This window comes from Tenrec ecaudatus, chromosome 4 (assembly GCF_050624435.1).
Source record: "Tenrec ecaudatus isolate mTenEca1 chromosome 4, mTenEca1.hap1, whole genome shotgun sequence".
In the NCBI taxonomy this organism is placed as follows: Eukaryota; Metazoa; Chordata; class Mammalia; order Afrosoricida; family Tenrecidae; genus Tenrec; species Tenrec ecaudatus.
The window spans coordinates 37,022,825-37,036,362 of NC_134533.1; positions in this window are offsets into that span (position 1 = coordinate 37,022,825).

A 13,538-nucleotide genomic window follows, 5' to 3' on the forward strand; every position below is an offset into this window, starting at 1 on the left:
GGCGGAGGCATCACAGAGACATCGTGCCAGGGGTTGCCCACACCAAAGGACTCCCCTCCTATGGCTTATGCTTGAGTGAGCCACAGAGCCAAGCACAGCTGGCCTTCGTGGGCCTAGGTGTGGTACAGTCTGACACTCCGTGTCTTTAGCGGAGTGAGAAGAGGACAGCCAGCAGCTGAACTGGACTGTAAGGGTACGAGCTCCAATTCCAGCAAAAAGACCCGCACCCATCACGATCGCTTCACACGCCCTGAGCTGCCCAAACCAAATGCTTCTCAGCTGGGCCAGTCAGTCACCTCGTGGTCAATGAAGAAAAGGTGCGAGTTGTCAAGGATTTTCTCTGGCTTGGATCCACAATCAATGCTCACGGAAGCAGCTGCCAAGAGATCAAAGGATGCATGGCAGTAGGTAAACCTAACGCACAGACCTCTTTCACGTGTTGAAAAGCAAGTGTGTTACCTGAAGGAATAAGGTGCACCTGACCCAAGCCGTGGCCGTGGCCTTTTTTAGTTGCCTAGTATGCATGTGAAAGTTGGACATTAAATAAGGAAGCACACCCCACACTATCATGACCCCAATCCTACCTTATAAACCTGGCTAGACCAGAGCATGTACACTGGTACAGATAAGAACTTGAAACACAGGGAATCCAGGACAGATGGACCCTCAGAACCAATAATGAGAGTAGTACTACCAGGAGAGGGAGGGAAAGTGGGGGTGGGGGGAGAAAGGAGGAACCGATCACAATGATCTACATATAACCCCTCCCAGGGGGATGGACAACAGAAAAGTGGATGAAGGTCAGTGTAAGACATGAAAGAAAACAACAATTTATAAATTATCAAGGGTTCATGAGGGAGGAAGAGGGGAGTGGGCAGGAAAATGAGCTGATACCAAGGGCTCAAGTAGAAAGAAAAGGTTTTGAAAATGATGATGGCAACAGATGTACACGTGTGCTTGACACAATGGATGGATGTATGGATTGTGATAAGAGCTGTATGAGCCCCCAATAAAATTATTTTTAATAAATAAATAAAAATAGGGAAGCACAAAGAAAAACGGGTGCATTTGACTGTGGTGTTGGCAAAGAACATTGAAATTATTAGACTGTCAAAAGAACAAACAAATCTGTCTTGGAAGAACTCCAGCGAGAAAGCTCCTTAGAGGCAAGGATGTTGAGACTTTGTCTCATGTTCTTTGGACATGTTGTCTGGAGAGGCCAGTCTCTGGAGAAGGACACTGTGTTTGGTAAAGCGGAGAGGCGGCTAAAAAGAGGAATGGATTGGCACAGTGATTGCAACAATGGGCTCGAATATAAGAACAATTGTGAGGATGGCAGTGTGTTGTTTTGTTGTGCAGAGGGTTACTACGTGTTGGGTTACCTACCAACAACATCCCTTAACTTCCACCTCAGAAGCCCAAGTCACACCCTAACTCAGCCTCCTCTCTGTCAGACACAGCTGTTTACCAGGCTGGTTAAGAACACCAGCTTTGAAATCACCTGGCTGTTAATCCCAGCTCAGTCCTCAGTGGCTTTGTGGACCCCAAACAATCACAAAATTATGATACCAATAGTTCATCAGGGGGTGGTAACAATGTATAGAGAGATGAACACTCTCTGTAAAGCTCACGGAACAATGCCTGACACCAAGGAAGTTCTCAGATGGTCAGGCATCAAGGAGTAACTCAGTCTCTGCTTCCTCCAGGAAGACTTCCAGGCCTACTCCCACTCTGATTTCTTCTGACTGCAGTTTTTGGTCAGCATCTCACTGTTGTGTGTATTTGGTCTCCATTGCAGATATATGCAATTTGACATTTCAAGTAAGCTAGAAAGGCCCTTGAACTTGCTTCTCCCACTGGCTGGCCTTGTTATCTTGCACTCACCTCTTTAGGATTCTGTTTCTCTGGATCTGTGGCTTTGAGGGCCAACATTTCCGGCCCTCACAGCCTAGGGAGGTACCACCAGCACCTGGGCCCAGACTCAGAAGCCTTCTTCCTCCTGGTTTTGTCTACTTGTGTTCCGTGAGAATGTGCCACCTCTAGGCACCACCCCCTTTGTAGAATTCTGTAGGTTCACCTTGGAACCTCTCCTCACTGCAGTTTTAGAATTTTTCACCTAGTGGAGAGAAAGACAGTAATTTAAAATGCTTGACATAAGAAAAACCAGGTAGTAGTAAGCACAAAGGTGAAAATAAAGCAACAGTGTGTTAATGTCTGGGGACAGCGAGTGGGGGAACTGTGATTGAATATTCTGGAAATGACATTTTGAGGGCCCTGGAGATTTTGATCCAGGAGATTCAGTGTGGGCCCAAGAATATATATTGCTAATAAGCAACGATGGGAAGTTTGGGAAGTGTTGGCACAATGAATGTATGTTAGAATACCGAATCAGAAGACCTATATTCAAATCCCACCTGCTATATATACATACGTGTGTTTATGTGGCTGGTAAAGTTCTCGATTTTCTTTGAGCCTCAGTTTTCTTAACAGTAAAATGGGAATAATACAACTACTGATCTCAGAGGGTTGTTATCAGGATTAAATAACACAAAGCATAGACAATCTCTGATACATACCAGACCCAAACTCAAAATGAACTGCTGTTGAGTCTATTACCACCATGTCTAGGGTTTTCAATCTGTACGGGAGCAGAAAGCCTCATCTTTCCCCTGCAGAGCGGCTGTTGGGTTTGAACTGCTGACCTTTCTGATAGCATCCCAGCTTGCAACCTGTTATGACACCAGGGCCCCTTCTGAAACATAACAGATGCTATCCAGTCAAGTCCATTCTGACTCATGGCGATCCCTCGATGTCAGAGGACAATGCTCTGCACAGGGCTTTTAATGGCTGATTTTTTTTTCTGAAGTAGATTTCCAGGCCTTTCTTCTGAGGCACCTGTGAACAGACTCAAATCTCCAACCTTTCCCTTAGCCCCTGAGTGTGTTCATGTGTTCACATTTGACTTCACACGGCACAGATGAGGCATTAAATACAGCACATGCTCCAGGGGCTTAGGATGGCACATAGTACAAATTTCAACTAAAATCATGCTAGTTATTATTGAGACGATAGCCCTAACTGTCATCTTTCATCTGATTACTTAAAAGCCAGATCCAACAAACTCCACTTACTGGCCACGTGACCTCCCAGTGAACGCTTTCCTCGTGAAGCTCTTCCTCTGGGCCAACAGACCAGAGTGCTAGGAGTTAACATCCTGTGACTCTGGCTTTAGGAGAGTTGAGACTTGGCCTAATGCCCTAATGTCCAATGGAAGCCTGGCTAGCTGCCCTTCCTACCGCAAGAGTTTTTCTGAGACTCGTCTGCTAGGGCCAGCTGGGGCACCCCCTGACAGGCCACAACAGCAGGGACAAGGGCTCCTGAGGCCCCACAGTGGAGAGGGAGCCGCTCCTTCACATTTACAAGCTGGGTTGGCACATGAAGAAGAAGGGGGTGAAAATCAGGCAGGAAGCAGCTTTTTCACCATCAAAGAAACCGTTAGAATTCACCTCTTGGCCCTGATGCCAAAACTCTGTCTGTCCCACCCAGGCTGCGCTGTGGAAGCCTCTCACTCCTATCAGAAAGCCCAGGGGCATTTTCCAGAGTTTATCAGGGACCTGTGGAAACACTTCTCTAACGGAAGATAAAGGGCTCTCTCTCCCTCTCTCTCTCTCTGTCTTTCTCTCCCCACCCCCACCCCCAACTTTTAGCTAGCTAAACGGAAGGCGTCCCTTTCATTTTCTTTCAGGACAGATCTTTTTTTGAAACTGCACTTGAACTGGTGGAGAGACAGTAAGGTCGCTCTCCCTTAGCTAGTGTTCATCCATTCATTCATTTATTCATTCACTCTTTCAGCAAGCACTTGCTTGTGCTTACTCCATGCTGGCCCTGGGCCAGGAAGAGCTCTGTTCTGAGTGAGGCAGATAGGCACGTGCCGTCTTTGGGGGAGTCGGCGAGTGTTTAGCAATCCGAAAAGGTGGGATTCTAAACCGCAGTTTAAACTTTGAGTGAGAGCAACAATAGTGGGTCCTGACCAGGTCACAGGGTCAGGGGAGACGTCCTCTGCGGAGGTGACATTTGTGCCAAGAAAGAGAGTGTGTCTGTCTAGCAATCTAGTCGCTGCAGCCCTTGCCCTCCAAGTGGGTCCTCTCAGGGTTAAAGAAACACCATAGGGCCCGGAAGGCCGGCTGCCCTTCCAGGGCAACCCTATTTCCGAGACCAAGTCACGATTGCTTGACCCTCGTGAAGGTTAGCTTGTTGGAGTGATAGAGAAGGCGGCATAAACCTTCCTGAACCTCCTTCAAGATTCAGTTCAGTTTGCACGCACACAAAGTTGCCAGATAAAAGATATTTCCAGATGGAGGACGACGCAGGAAATACAAATGGAATATCTTTTTTAATAGCTCTTCCTTTCAAGATATGACCCAAGGCGGCCTTCTGCAATGTGAGGGGAAGCAGTGCAGCCTGACAGCTTGAGAGGAAGGGAGCCGAGCCACAAGCAGCCCCCAGGCCTCTGGAAAGAGACTGAGTTCTGAACGGACCTGAAAAATGCTCTGCTTTTGAGATTGCTTCCCCCCCACCTGCGCCCGCCCCACCCTGGCTCCCATTTACCCACTACCCAAAATGAGCCTGAGCCTGCTACACTTCACCTCTAGGACACAGAGGAGAGGACAGACAGAGAAACAGCAAGAAGTTCCTTTGAGGAGGCTGCTGCCCAGAGTGCTGCGGCAGCCTTTGTGCTGACCCGGAGCCAAGTGCGCTCCTGCAGAGAAGGCTGCTGGCCAGTCAAGGGCCACTCTCCAGGGGAGAAGCAGGCAGGGGTTGCTGCTGCCTTTTGGGACCGCTCAGGCCTGGTGTCACCACAAGCCTAGGGTTGCTGGGCAGATCCACAGATGCACCTGAGCAGGCTGCAAGTCCTTCAAACCCTGCGCAAAATCATGCGTGAGGGCACAAGGGTGAGTCGAGGGCCTGGCCTTTCCCTTGCACCAGGTTTTCAAGACCCACATTGGCAGCCCCAGTACCAATTCCAGGGTCTCCAATGGGAAGAGCTTCTTCAGGAAGGTAAAGAGCTTGCTTCCATGGGTCAAAGTGAATCTCGGAATTGGGTGGATTGATCCTGTTCTTTATTAATGGCAAGGATTAATAGCTGAAGTTTGAGTTCAAAGGTAATTAGAGTGCTTCAGTTTCCCAAGGAGTGTTGGTGGCATACAGTGGGCGATGTCTTGGGTTGCTAACAGCAACATTGGCAGTTCAAACCTGCCAGTCGCTCCATGGAGGAAAGATGAAGCTGTCTACTCTGGTCAAGGTTGACAGTCTAGGGGCTGTTCTCTCCAACCCGACAGTTAGCATCAACTTGATATAGTGAGTTGTCCGTTTCCTCAGAGTTGATGTAACAATACACCACAAAGGGGGTGGCTTTATCAACAGAGGTTTGTTTTCTCAGAGTTTGGGGTCTGGAGGGACAAAGCAGTATCTCGGTCAGAAGGTGGATTCCTCCTGGGGACCTCGAGAGAAATAGTCTTCCTTGTTTCTGTCCATGTTCTGGTGGCTGTCCGCAATGCTTGGCATTCCTTGAATTGTGTATCCATGCTGACATGCAGTCTTCCCCTGTGAGTGATTGTGTTTCTGTGTCCATCCTTCTGTGTTAGAAGACCCCGCTCAGGACCCTACCCCAGTATGACTTTGCTAATGCAGCTGAGGACATCTGCCCCAAAGGGCCCTAAGTCCCCCAGACAAGATCATGTCCACTGGTGCTGGGATGAAGACTTCAGCCTATCGTTGAGGGACCACAATTCAACCAATAGCCTTGAGTATCGCCAACTTTCTCTGGATGTATATCAAAGCTGTAGGAGCAGAGGCAAGCCCTGTCACCACACACCTAACTCACTGCACCCAAGAGTCCAGGAGGCCATTAACCAGGCCATAGAGGCAGGGACCGTGAGACCACAGAATGGGACTGGCCCCTGTGAGCTGCAGTGGGCAGAAAAACCCTGGGGTAACGGCATGGTCCCGGTTGAGGGTCAGGATACAGACAAGTAGAAGAGTGAGGACAATTTCGTGCTAACTGGTTCCATCATTGCAGCTTATTGAGCCCGTAGGATGTGCCAGGCTGATTCAGACTGCAGCTGGAATCTGCAGGATTATGGGTGCCTGTAACAGAAGCTTGGGGAGGTTAGTTTTGATCTGCGAGAACCGTAGAATCCCAGGTAAGCTCCAGTTCGTTTCTCCCCTCCATCCAACAAGAAGATGAAGGTCTTTGAGATAAGGCAGCTGAGAAACGTGTCTATGCTCACAGGCCACAGGGAGGCCCTGCAAATCCTTGAGCCTGGTGGTGACAGTGGAGAAGCAGGTTCGGTCACTTTGGCAGTAAGATCTATGAGGGGATGCTGAAGGGAAGCTGAGAAAACTGGCAGAGAAAAAAGCAAGCAACTCGTTCCTTGGATTTTGCTCAAGGAAAGGATATTTCCAGGAAGTATCATAGGCAAGAAGGCAGCTCCACCCTTCCTGTGGAGGTCTGTAGCTTAGGAAGACATGGAGACAGAGGGAGAGTAGGGGGAGGCCCATCAGGAAGGGCACAGCCACCTTCCACTGCCAAGGCTCAGTGCCCTGAGCTAGGTAGGTGACAGTAGAGGAAAACCGAGCTTCCCCAAGCCACCTTCTGGCTCCTCCCTTCCCCTGCCTCCAGCAGAGCCTCTGTCTGAGTTGTGGGGTGTCAGACTGCAGGCCCCTGGCTCTGCAGAGCTGGTGACCATGACAGGCTCCTGACACCATCTCCTTCTGTTGCCTTCCTGAGCATGAGACTTAGTCAGGCCTCTGTGGTCCTCACCTACTTGTCCTGTGGGGGCCCCAGAGCAGGTAAGGTAAGACAGGAGCCCCCAGGCGAGGAGGCTGCTTAGGGTGAAGCCAAACTCCAATTATTCACCTCCATCCGGCCAAGGAACGCCTGCCCGGCTGGACGCTCCCCCTCTGACATTCTCTTTGCTTAATGACGTCTAATAATAGCTGCCATCCGTTGATGGGCTTTCTTCAAGCCCGTCCCCGTCTCAGCGTCTTACATGCATGATCTCATTTCATTCCTGCAGCCCTGCAAGGGAGTATTATTGTCCTCATTTTACACATGATAGAGCCAAGGTTCAGAGCTGTTAACTCATTTGCCTAAAACCACGTAGGGTGGTGCACACAGTAAAAGCTCTTGGCTGCTGACCGAAAGGGCAGACATGTGACCCCACAGAGATACCTCGCAGGAAAGGCCTGGTGATCTACTTCCAAAAAGTTAACCATAGAAGCCCGCACAGAGCACCATTCTCTTCTGACACGCACCTTCACCCAACTCAGGGGGCCACTTGACGGGGACTGGCTTAAGGAGCCAGGGCGCAAGCAGCACCCTGGCTGCCTCCAGAGCCCGTGCTTCCTTTGTCCATTGGCTGCATCCGACCCACTGACCCTCTGCAGCCTGGCTCATGTAGGAGGGGCTCCTCTGTGCTTCCTGAGACCACCCATCTTTTTTTGGGGGGGTATGTCCTGGGAATCAAGGATCTGACTGCTGTCCCAAATGAAACTCTTGGGACAGAACCAGAATGGCTCATTGGCTCCCATTCTTCTCCCCAAATTGATGTCCAAGAAGAACAAATGACCTTTCGGGTGCCTTCATAACTTCTCCCCAGGGAGGGTCCTGCAGGTGTGTCCATTCGTTCTACTGCTACTTATCGAGGCCCTACCACAGCCTCGGGAGCTCTGCTGGCAGAGTGGTTCCGAGGTGGGCTGTGACCCACAAGGTCAGCAGTTGGAAACCACCAGCCCTTCCGCAGGAAAAGCCTTCTACTCCCATAAAGAGTGGCCGTCTCACGGGCAGTTCTAGCCTGTCCTAAGGGGCACCACGAGTCACATGGACTGGATGGGGGTGAGTTTGAGTTTTGAGACCACATCCGAGACACCTTCCTGGTACTGAAGCAAGTCAGTATTTGGCAGCAAGCCAGAATGAGTCTCTGCCTTCATGGGTTTCGTTTCCATGTGCCCTTGAGGGGTGGGGGGCGGTTCCAAGACTTTAAGTCCTGTGGGAGTAGAAAGCCTTATCTTTCTCTGAGTACAGCGGCTGGCTGTTTTAAACTGCGACCTTGTCGTTAGCCGCCCAATCTGTAACCTTCTACACCACTAGGGTTCCACTGCCAATAGCCAGCCAGTGGCTTAATGAGCACACCTCTTCAAGTCTGGCTGGGATGCTGGGCTCCCTCATTCTGAGGTTGGTCGATGCTTTAGGCAGGCTCCAGCTCTTTCTATAGGGCCCTGGTCCCGGCATACTTTGACTGGAAGATGGCTACTTTCTGATACAATGGTGACTGCTTCTGAAAGGCAGGGTCATAACAACAGCCATCGTTTCTGAGCAGCTATCAGCCAACGGCACCGTGCAAAGCGTTGTCCCGCTGAATCTTGTCAATACCCCTGTGAGTGCTGAGCTGGAACTCGGGTGGGGCAGGGGCCCCTAGACCCAGCCCTGCTGGAGCATCTCACTATCACCTCTCTTAGAAAAGAAATGACGCTTCAGAGAGGCGGACTAACGCCCCCAAAGCAACAGCTGACACAGAAAACATGTCTTTTGGGCTTCCCGTGCTCACGCTCCCAAAATTCCATTCACAGGACTTTTCTTGCCCCAGGAGTTATTCGAGGCTCTTCTGAATATACAGGAAACCTGATTTATTTATCACTGAGGTTACTAATAGCTTTCAGATTCTGTGTAAGCCTGTCCATCAACCGGCCCTGAAATGTTCCACACTGAATGTGTGAGCCAGATAGATGCCTGTAGCAATGAGATGGTCTCGAGAATTTTGCCAGGGAGCCAAAGCCCGGTGAAGCTAACTTCCATTTTCGTTCCTCTAGGTCAGCAGTCCTCAACCTGTGCATCGCAACCCCTTTGGGGTTGCCCGATGCATAACAGTAGCAAAATTACAGTTGTGAAGTAGCAACGAAATCATTTTATGGTTGGGGGGGTCACCACCACATGAGGAACTGTATTAAAGGGTTGCAGCATTAGGAAGCTTGAGAACCACTGCTCTAGGTGAATGTCACAACTAACAGGCATATGTTGTAACTCGGCACCCAATTGCTACAAAATCTCACCTTCAGTGAGTCGATTCTGCTTCATGATGACCCTGTAGGACAAGGCCCCTATGGGTGCAGAGCCTCATCTTTCTTCCTCGGCCAGAGCTGGCTGTTTTGAACTACTGACCTTGCAGTTAGCTAACCAACCCACAACCACTGCACCACCAGGGCTCCGACTTCCTGCAAAATAAAGGGAGGTGAATTCTCATCCGTAGCACTGCATTGTTGTTCCTACAAGAAGCCCATTTCAGCAAAGGAATGCAGCCTTCATCCCTCGAACGTGCGGTTCACGCCCTAGAAAACAATAGTAAACGTAATAAGCCAAAACAGCAACTAGGAAATGCCCGCCAGAACAACAAAAAAATTAGCCACCCAGAAATCAGACTCATCAAACAGACTGATTCTGTCTTCTTCTGATAGTCACACTTAGCAAAGAAAACTTGGGAAATTTCTCAATCTTAGGGTTTTTATGATTCTCAAAGAATTAGAGCAAAGGAGAAAGCACTCCATTTCAATCCCACTGGGCTGGGCTCAAGTTCAGGCTCCCCATCCCACCTCTCAAGAACCGTTTTACATGCTCAGAATCGCTTCTCGGTTACTGAGTCCCCTTCCGCATCAGGCTTTGTGCTGGTTGCTGTGGTGGATACAACAAGGTCATGATTGCTTGAAAATTATTCATAATAAAAACACGTTTGGAGATCAGATTCTAAATGTTAAACTTAAATTTGAGCAATTTAATTGCCCGTTGAGTCAAAATGAAATCCCACTGGCAGGCAGTTATTTCTGACAACCAGTGTGTGTGAAATTGAAATCTTGAGATACCATTTCAAATATTCACCTTCTCTAAGGAAGCCCTCCCCAAGGAGTGGCGGAAGATCAGACACGGACCCAAAGTCACACGCAGTGATCTCACTTTCTTGACATACTTGGGTCAAAGCAGAAGCACATTATTAAAACGAAACCTCAGTGTGCTCCCTGCCCCCAAATTGGCCATTCTGAGGTTATTTCCTGCCACCCAAGGATTTACTGATTTTAACAACTACTTTGAGTCCCATGCAAAGCTGCAGTCACCTCAAGAGTCTGAGTTACTGGATTGGAAGGCTGTGGACCACAGTCTCAGGGGACCACTAGACAGATTGATAGGATCACACGGTTCAGAAGATGATGTTCTACATCCTAGTTCAGTTGGGTAGCATCTGGGGTCTGAAAGGTTTGTGAGCCACTACTTGAGATCTCTTGGTCTCTTCCCACCTGCAAGCAAAGGGAAATGAAGAAAATCAGACTACTACCCACATGAACCAGCCTCCTCTAGCCTGAGGCCAGAAGAACTAGATGGCGTCCCGCTACCACTACTGACCAGCTCAGACTAGGAACTCAGTAGAAGTTCCAAATTAGCATGGGTGAAAAACATAGGACAAAATTAAAATGTATTAAATCGACCAGATCTATTGGTCTAAAATAGACTGGAAGAACCCGTGGAGTGGTGGCCCTAAGTTACCCTTCTAACTTGGAACTGAAGCCACTCCTGGATTTACCACCCCACCAACAATAGAGGGGTCTATAAAATCAACAACGACACCAGTGACAAGTGTGCTGCTTAGAACAGCCAACTACATGAGACCAGACGCACAACTGAGAAGGCAAGGAGGGACAGGAAAACTGGCAGAATGGAACCCAGAAAAGAGATGGGGCCAGTGCTGACCCATTGAGGAGATGGCAACCAGTGTCACAGATCCGTTTGTGTATGAATTATTGATTAGAACACTAATTTGCTCGGTAAACCTTCACCTAAAGCACAATAAAATATTCAACAACAACAAAAAAGTACCATAGCATGGAAGGCAGCAACAACAGATTTAATTAAAGCAAACAAATTTAGCTGCCAAGACTATGAACATTAAAATGGAACATGCTTTTACCATATGTAGGAGCAATAGGGATTGTGGTGAAGGAACACTGGTCTGTTCACTTTTTTTAATGAGCTAATTATAAAAATTGGAGTGGGGAATTATTTGAAGCCATCATTTTACCTTTCAATTAAATTTCAGCCTCGTTTTAAGCTCACTCAATGAAGCCTTTGCAATAGCAGAGCAGCTGCCATTTATGAGCCTATTCAAGGAGTCCTGATGGTGTCATGGGTTATGAATTAAGCTGCTAACCACAAGGTCAGCCGTTTGAAACCACCAGCTGCTCCACAGTAGATAGATGAGGCTTTCTACTCCCATAAAGAGTTAGTCTTAGGAGCTCACAGGGGCAGTTCTACTCCATCTTCGGGGTCATTATGAGCTGGAATGGACTCAAGGGCAGAGAGTTCAGTTTGAGTGTGTGCACGCGTGTGTGTGTGCATGTGTAATAGAGACCAAGTTCATGATGTTGATCTCATGTATTCTGCTAGTGTCATTTTCAACCCTTGTCAAGTCTGTGGACCATGCTTAGCAATCCACTGGGTCACAACTACGCGATCAGTTCTGCTATCCCCACTTTACAGATGAGGCTGGTAGACTTTAAATCCCGGCTGACTGCCCAGGTTTACATAGCCCGGGTTCACATAACTGGTTAAATGGTGGCTTGGAACTTGGGTAGGGCAGCTCCAGAGTGTGCACTTCCAGCCACCACCCAATCCTGCTTGCCTCTGCTAACTTGTCTTCTTCCAGAGACACACTAACTGGTGGAAAGGAAGAGCCTGGATCAAACTCAGGCAGTCAAATTCCAAATGATCCACCTTTCATGACCGCATTAACTGGCTGTAAGTGGGCAAACTGCTAACCACACCTATATGCTGTGTTCATTTCTGTAGGTGACATAATCTTAGGGACTTTCTTTGACTTAAAAAAATTTTGTTTTAACTTAAAAACACAGGTCAGATCAGAAGAATGTCTTTTTCACACTGAAGGCCTTGACCTGGCCTAAAAATTGCCCTGTAACGGCCTTTGCTTCTTGCAGGTGTACACACACACACACACACACACACACACACACACACACACAAGGCCTGAGGTTATAAAGATGAAAAAAGGGCAGGACCAATGCTGAGAAGAATACATTCCAGTCGTACTCCTGACAAGTCCGTGAGGATTTGGCTATGAGGAGGGAAAATGAGGCACCCACTTCACTTCAGACTTCAACCACCATTGAGCCCCTTCACTCCCTCCCTCACAGCAGAGTTGACGTCTGCCCCAGTGAGCTTCCCAGAACGGAAGTAGAAAGCGCCATCTTTCTCCTGTGGATTCGAACTCTCGGCCTTGAGGCCCTCAGCCCAGTGCATAACTACTATGCCCCCAGGTTACCTCAAGCCCTGTCACTCCTACCATTTTCATGGGAAAATGCCTCTGATTAAGACTGTCCTCAAGGTATTGATTCTGAAAGACCTTGATAGATTCTTTTTTGTTTTGTTTTCACAAGACTTACCATGACATAGAAGTCCTCGGTGGTGTAGCCCAGCACTAGATTACTACCCTAAGGTTGGTTGGTAGCTCCTACCCAAGAGGCACCCCTGAACAAAGGATCTTCTAACCGCCTATGGTGCCAGTTCTACGCTGCGACACGGGGGTCCCCGGGAGTCAGAATCGACTCCACCCCATCTGGTTTGGGTGTTAGGGGTCATGACTGACATCCGGGTAGCACACACAATCACTTTAAACGCAGGCAGGTTTGGGGCCCAGGAGAACCAAAGTGGGTCTCTGCCGAGAGCAGACTGTTGACTCTGCACTCGCGTTCTGAACCCCTGAGCCCCAGCGTGAGGTCTGGCTGCGTCCCACTCCTTTGACCCAGGACAGAACGAGCTGCCCCGGTGGCTCTGGGTCCTTGGAAAGCTCTCTGTGCTCAGAATATGTGCTGGCACTTTGCAGGGGGCCAGTTAAACCGCAGGCTTCCGCCTCCGTCTGCCTTTTGAAAGATGCTGAGGGAGGGAATTCTGCCGGCCGGCGGCAGATGGAGGGAGCCCCGGGCCGGGTGTCACTCCCTCCGGGATTAGCTGCCCCTGGCATGCTCAGGCGTCCCCAGCCGTGCGGTCCCTGCTCGCTCTGCTCCAGTTGCCCGTGACGAGCTTTGCGGACGGACCAAGTCCCCGGCCTCATCTAGGCTAGCCACGCCGTCCCCCCGGCAGCGGACCTGGGCCCTCGAACCCCCGACGGGCGCGCAAGGCACTGGACGCTGGCCTTTCTGTACGTGTTTATTTCACAGGCTGGTCTCTTATTTCCGCCGCGAGCTGCCCCGCGGGTGACTCGAGTTTTCGTTCAGCCGGAAGGGAAACATGAAAGGCGGTGGGGGCTGGGAATGTCCTAAAGCGGGATTTCGAAGCAGCCCCAGCCTCCTCTCCAAGGAGAGCCGGTCCCCCAAGGGACGCTCGGGGTCCCCGCCGACACTGGCCCCTTTAAGAAGCCAAGTCAGTCAAAACCCCACAGCTGTTTGTATTGCTAATCCCCGGGAGCCCCGTTCAAAAAGGA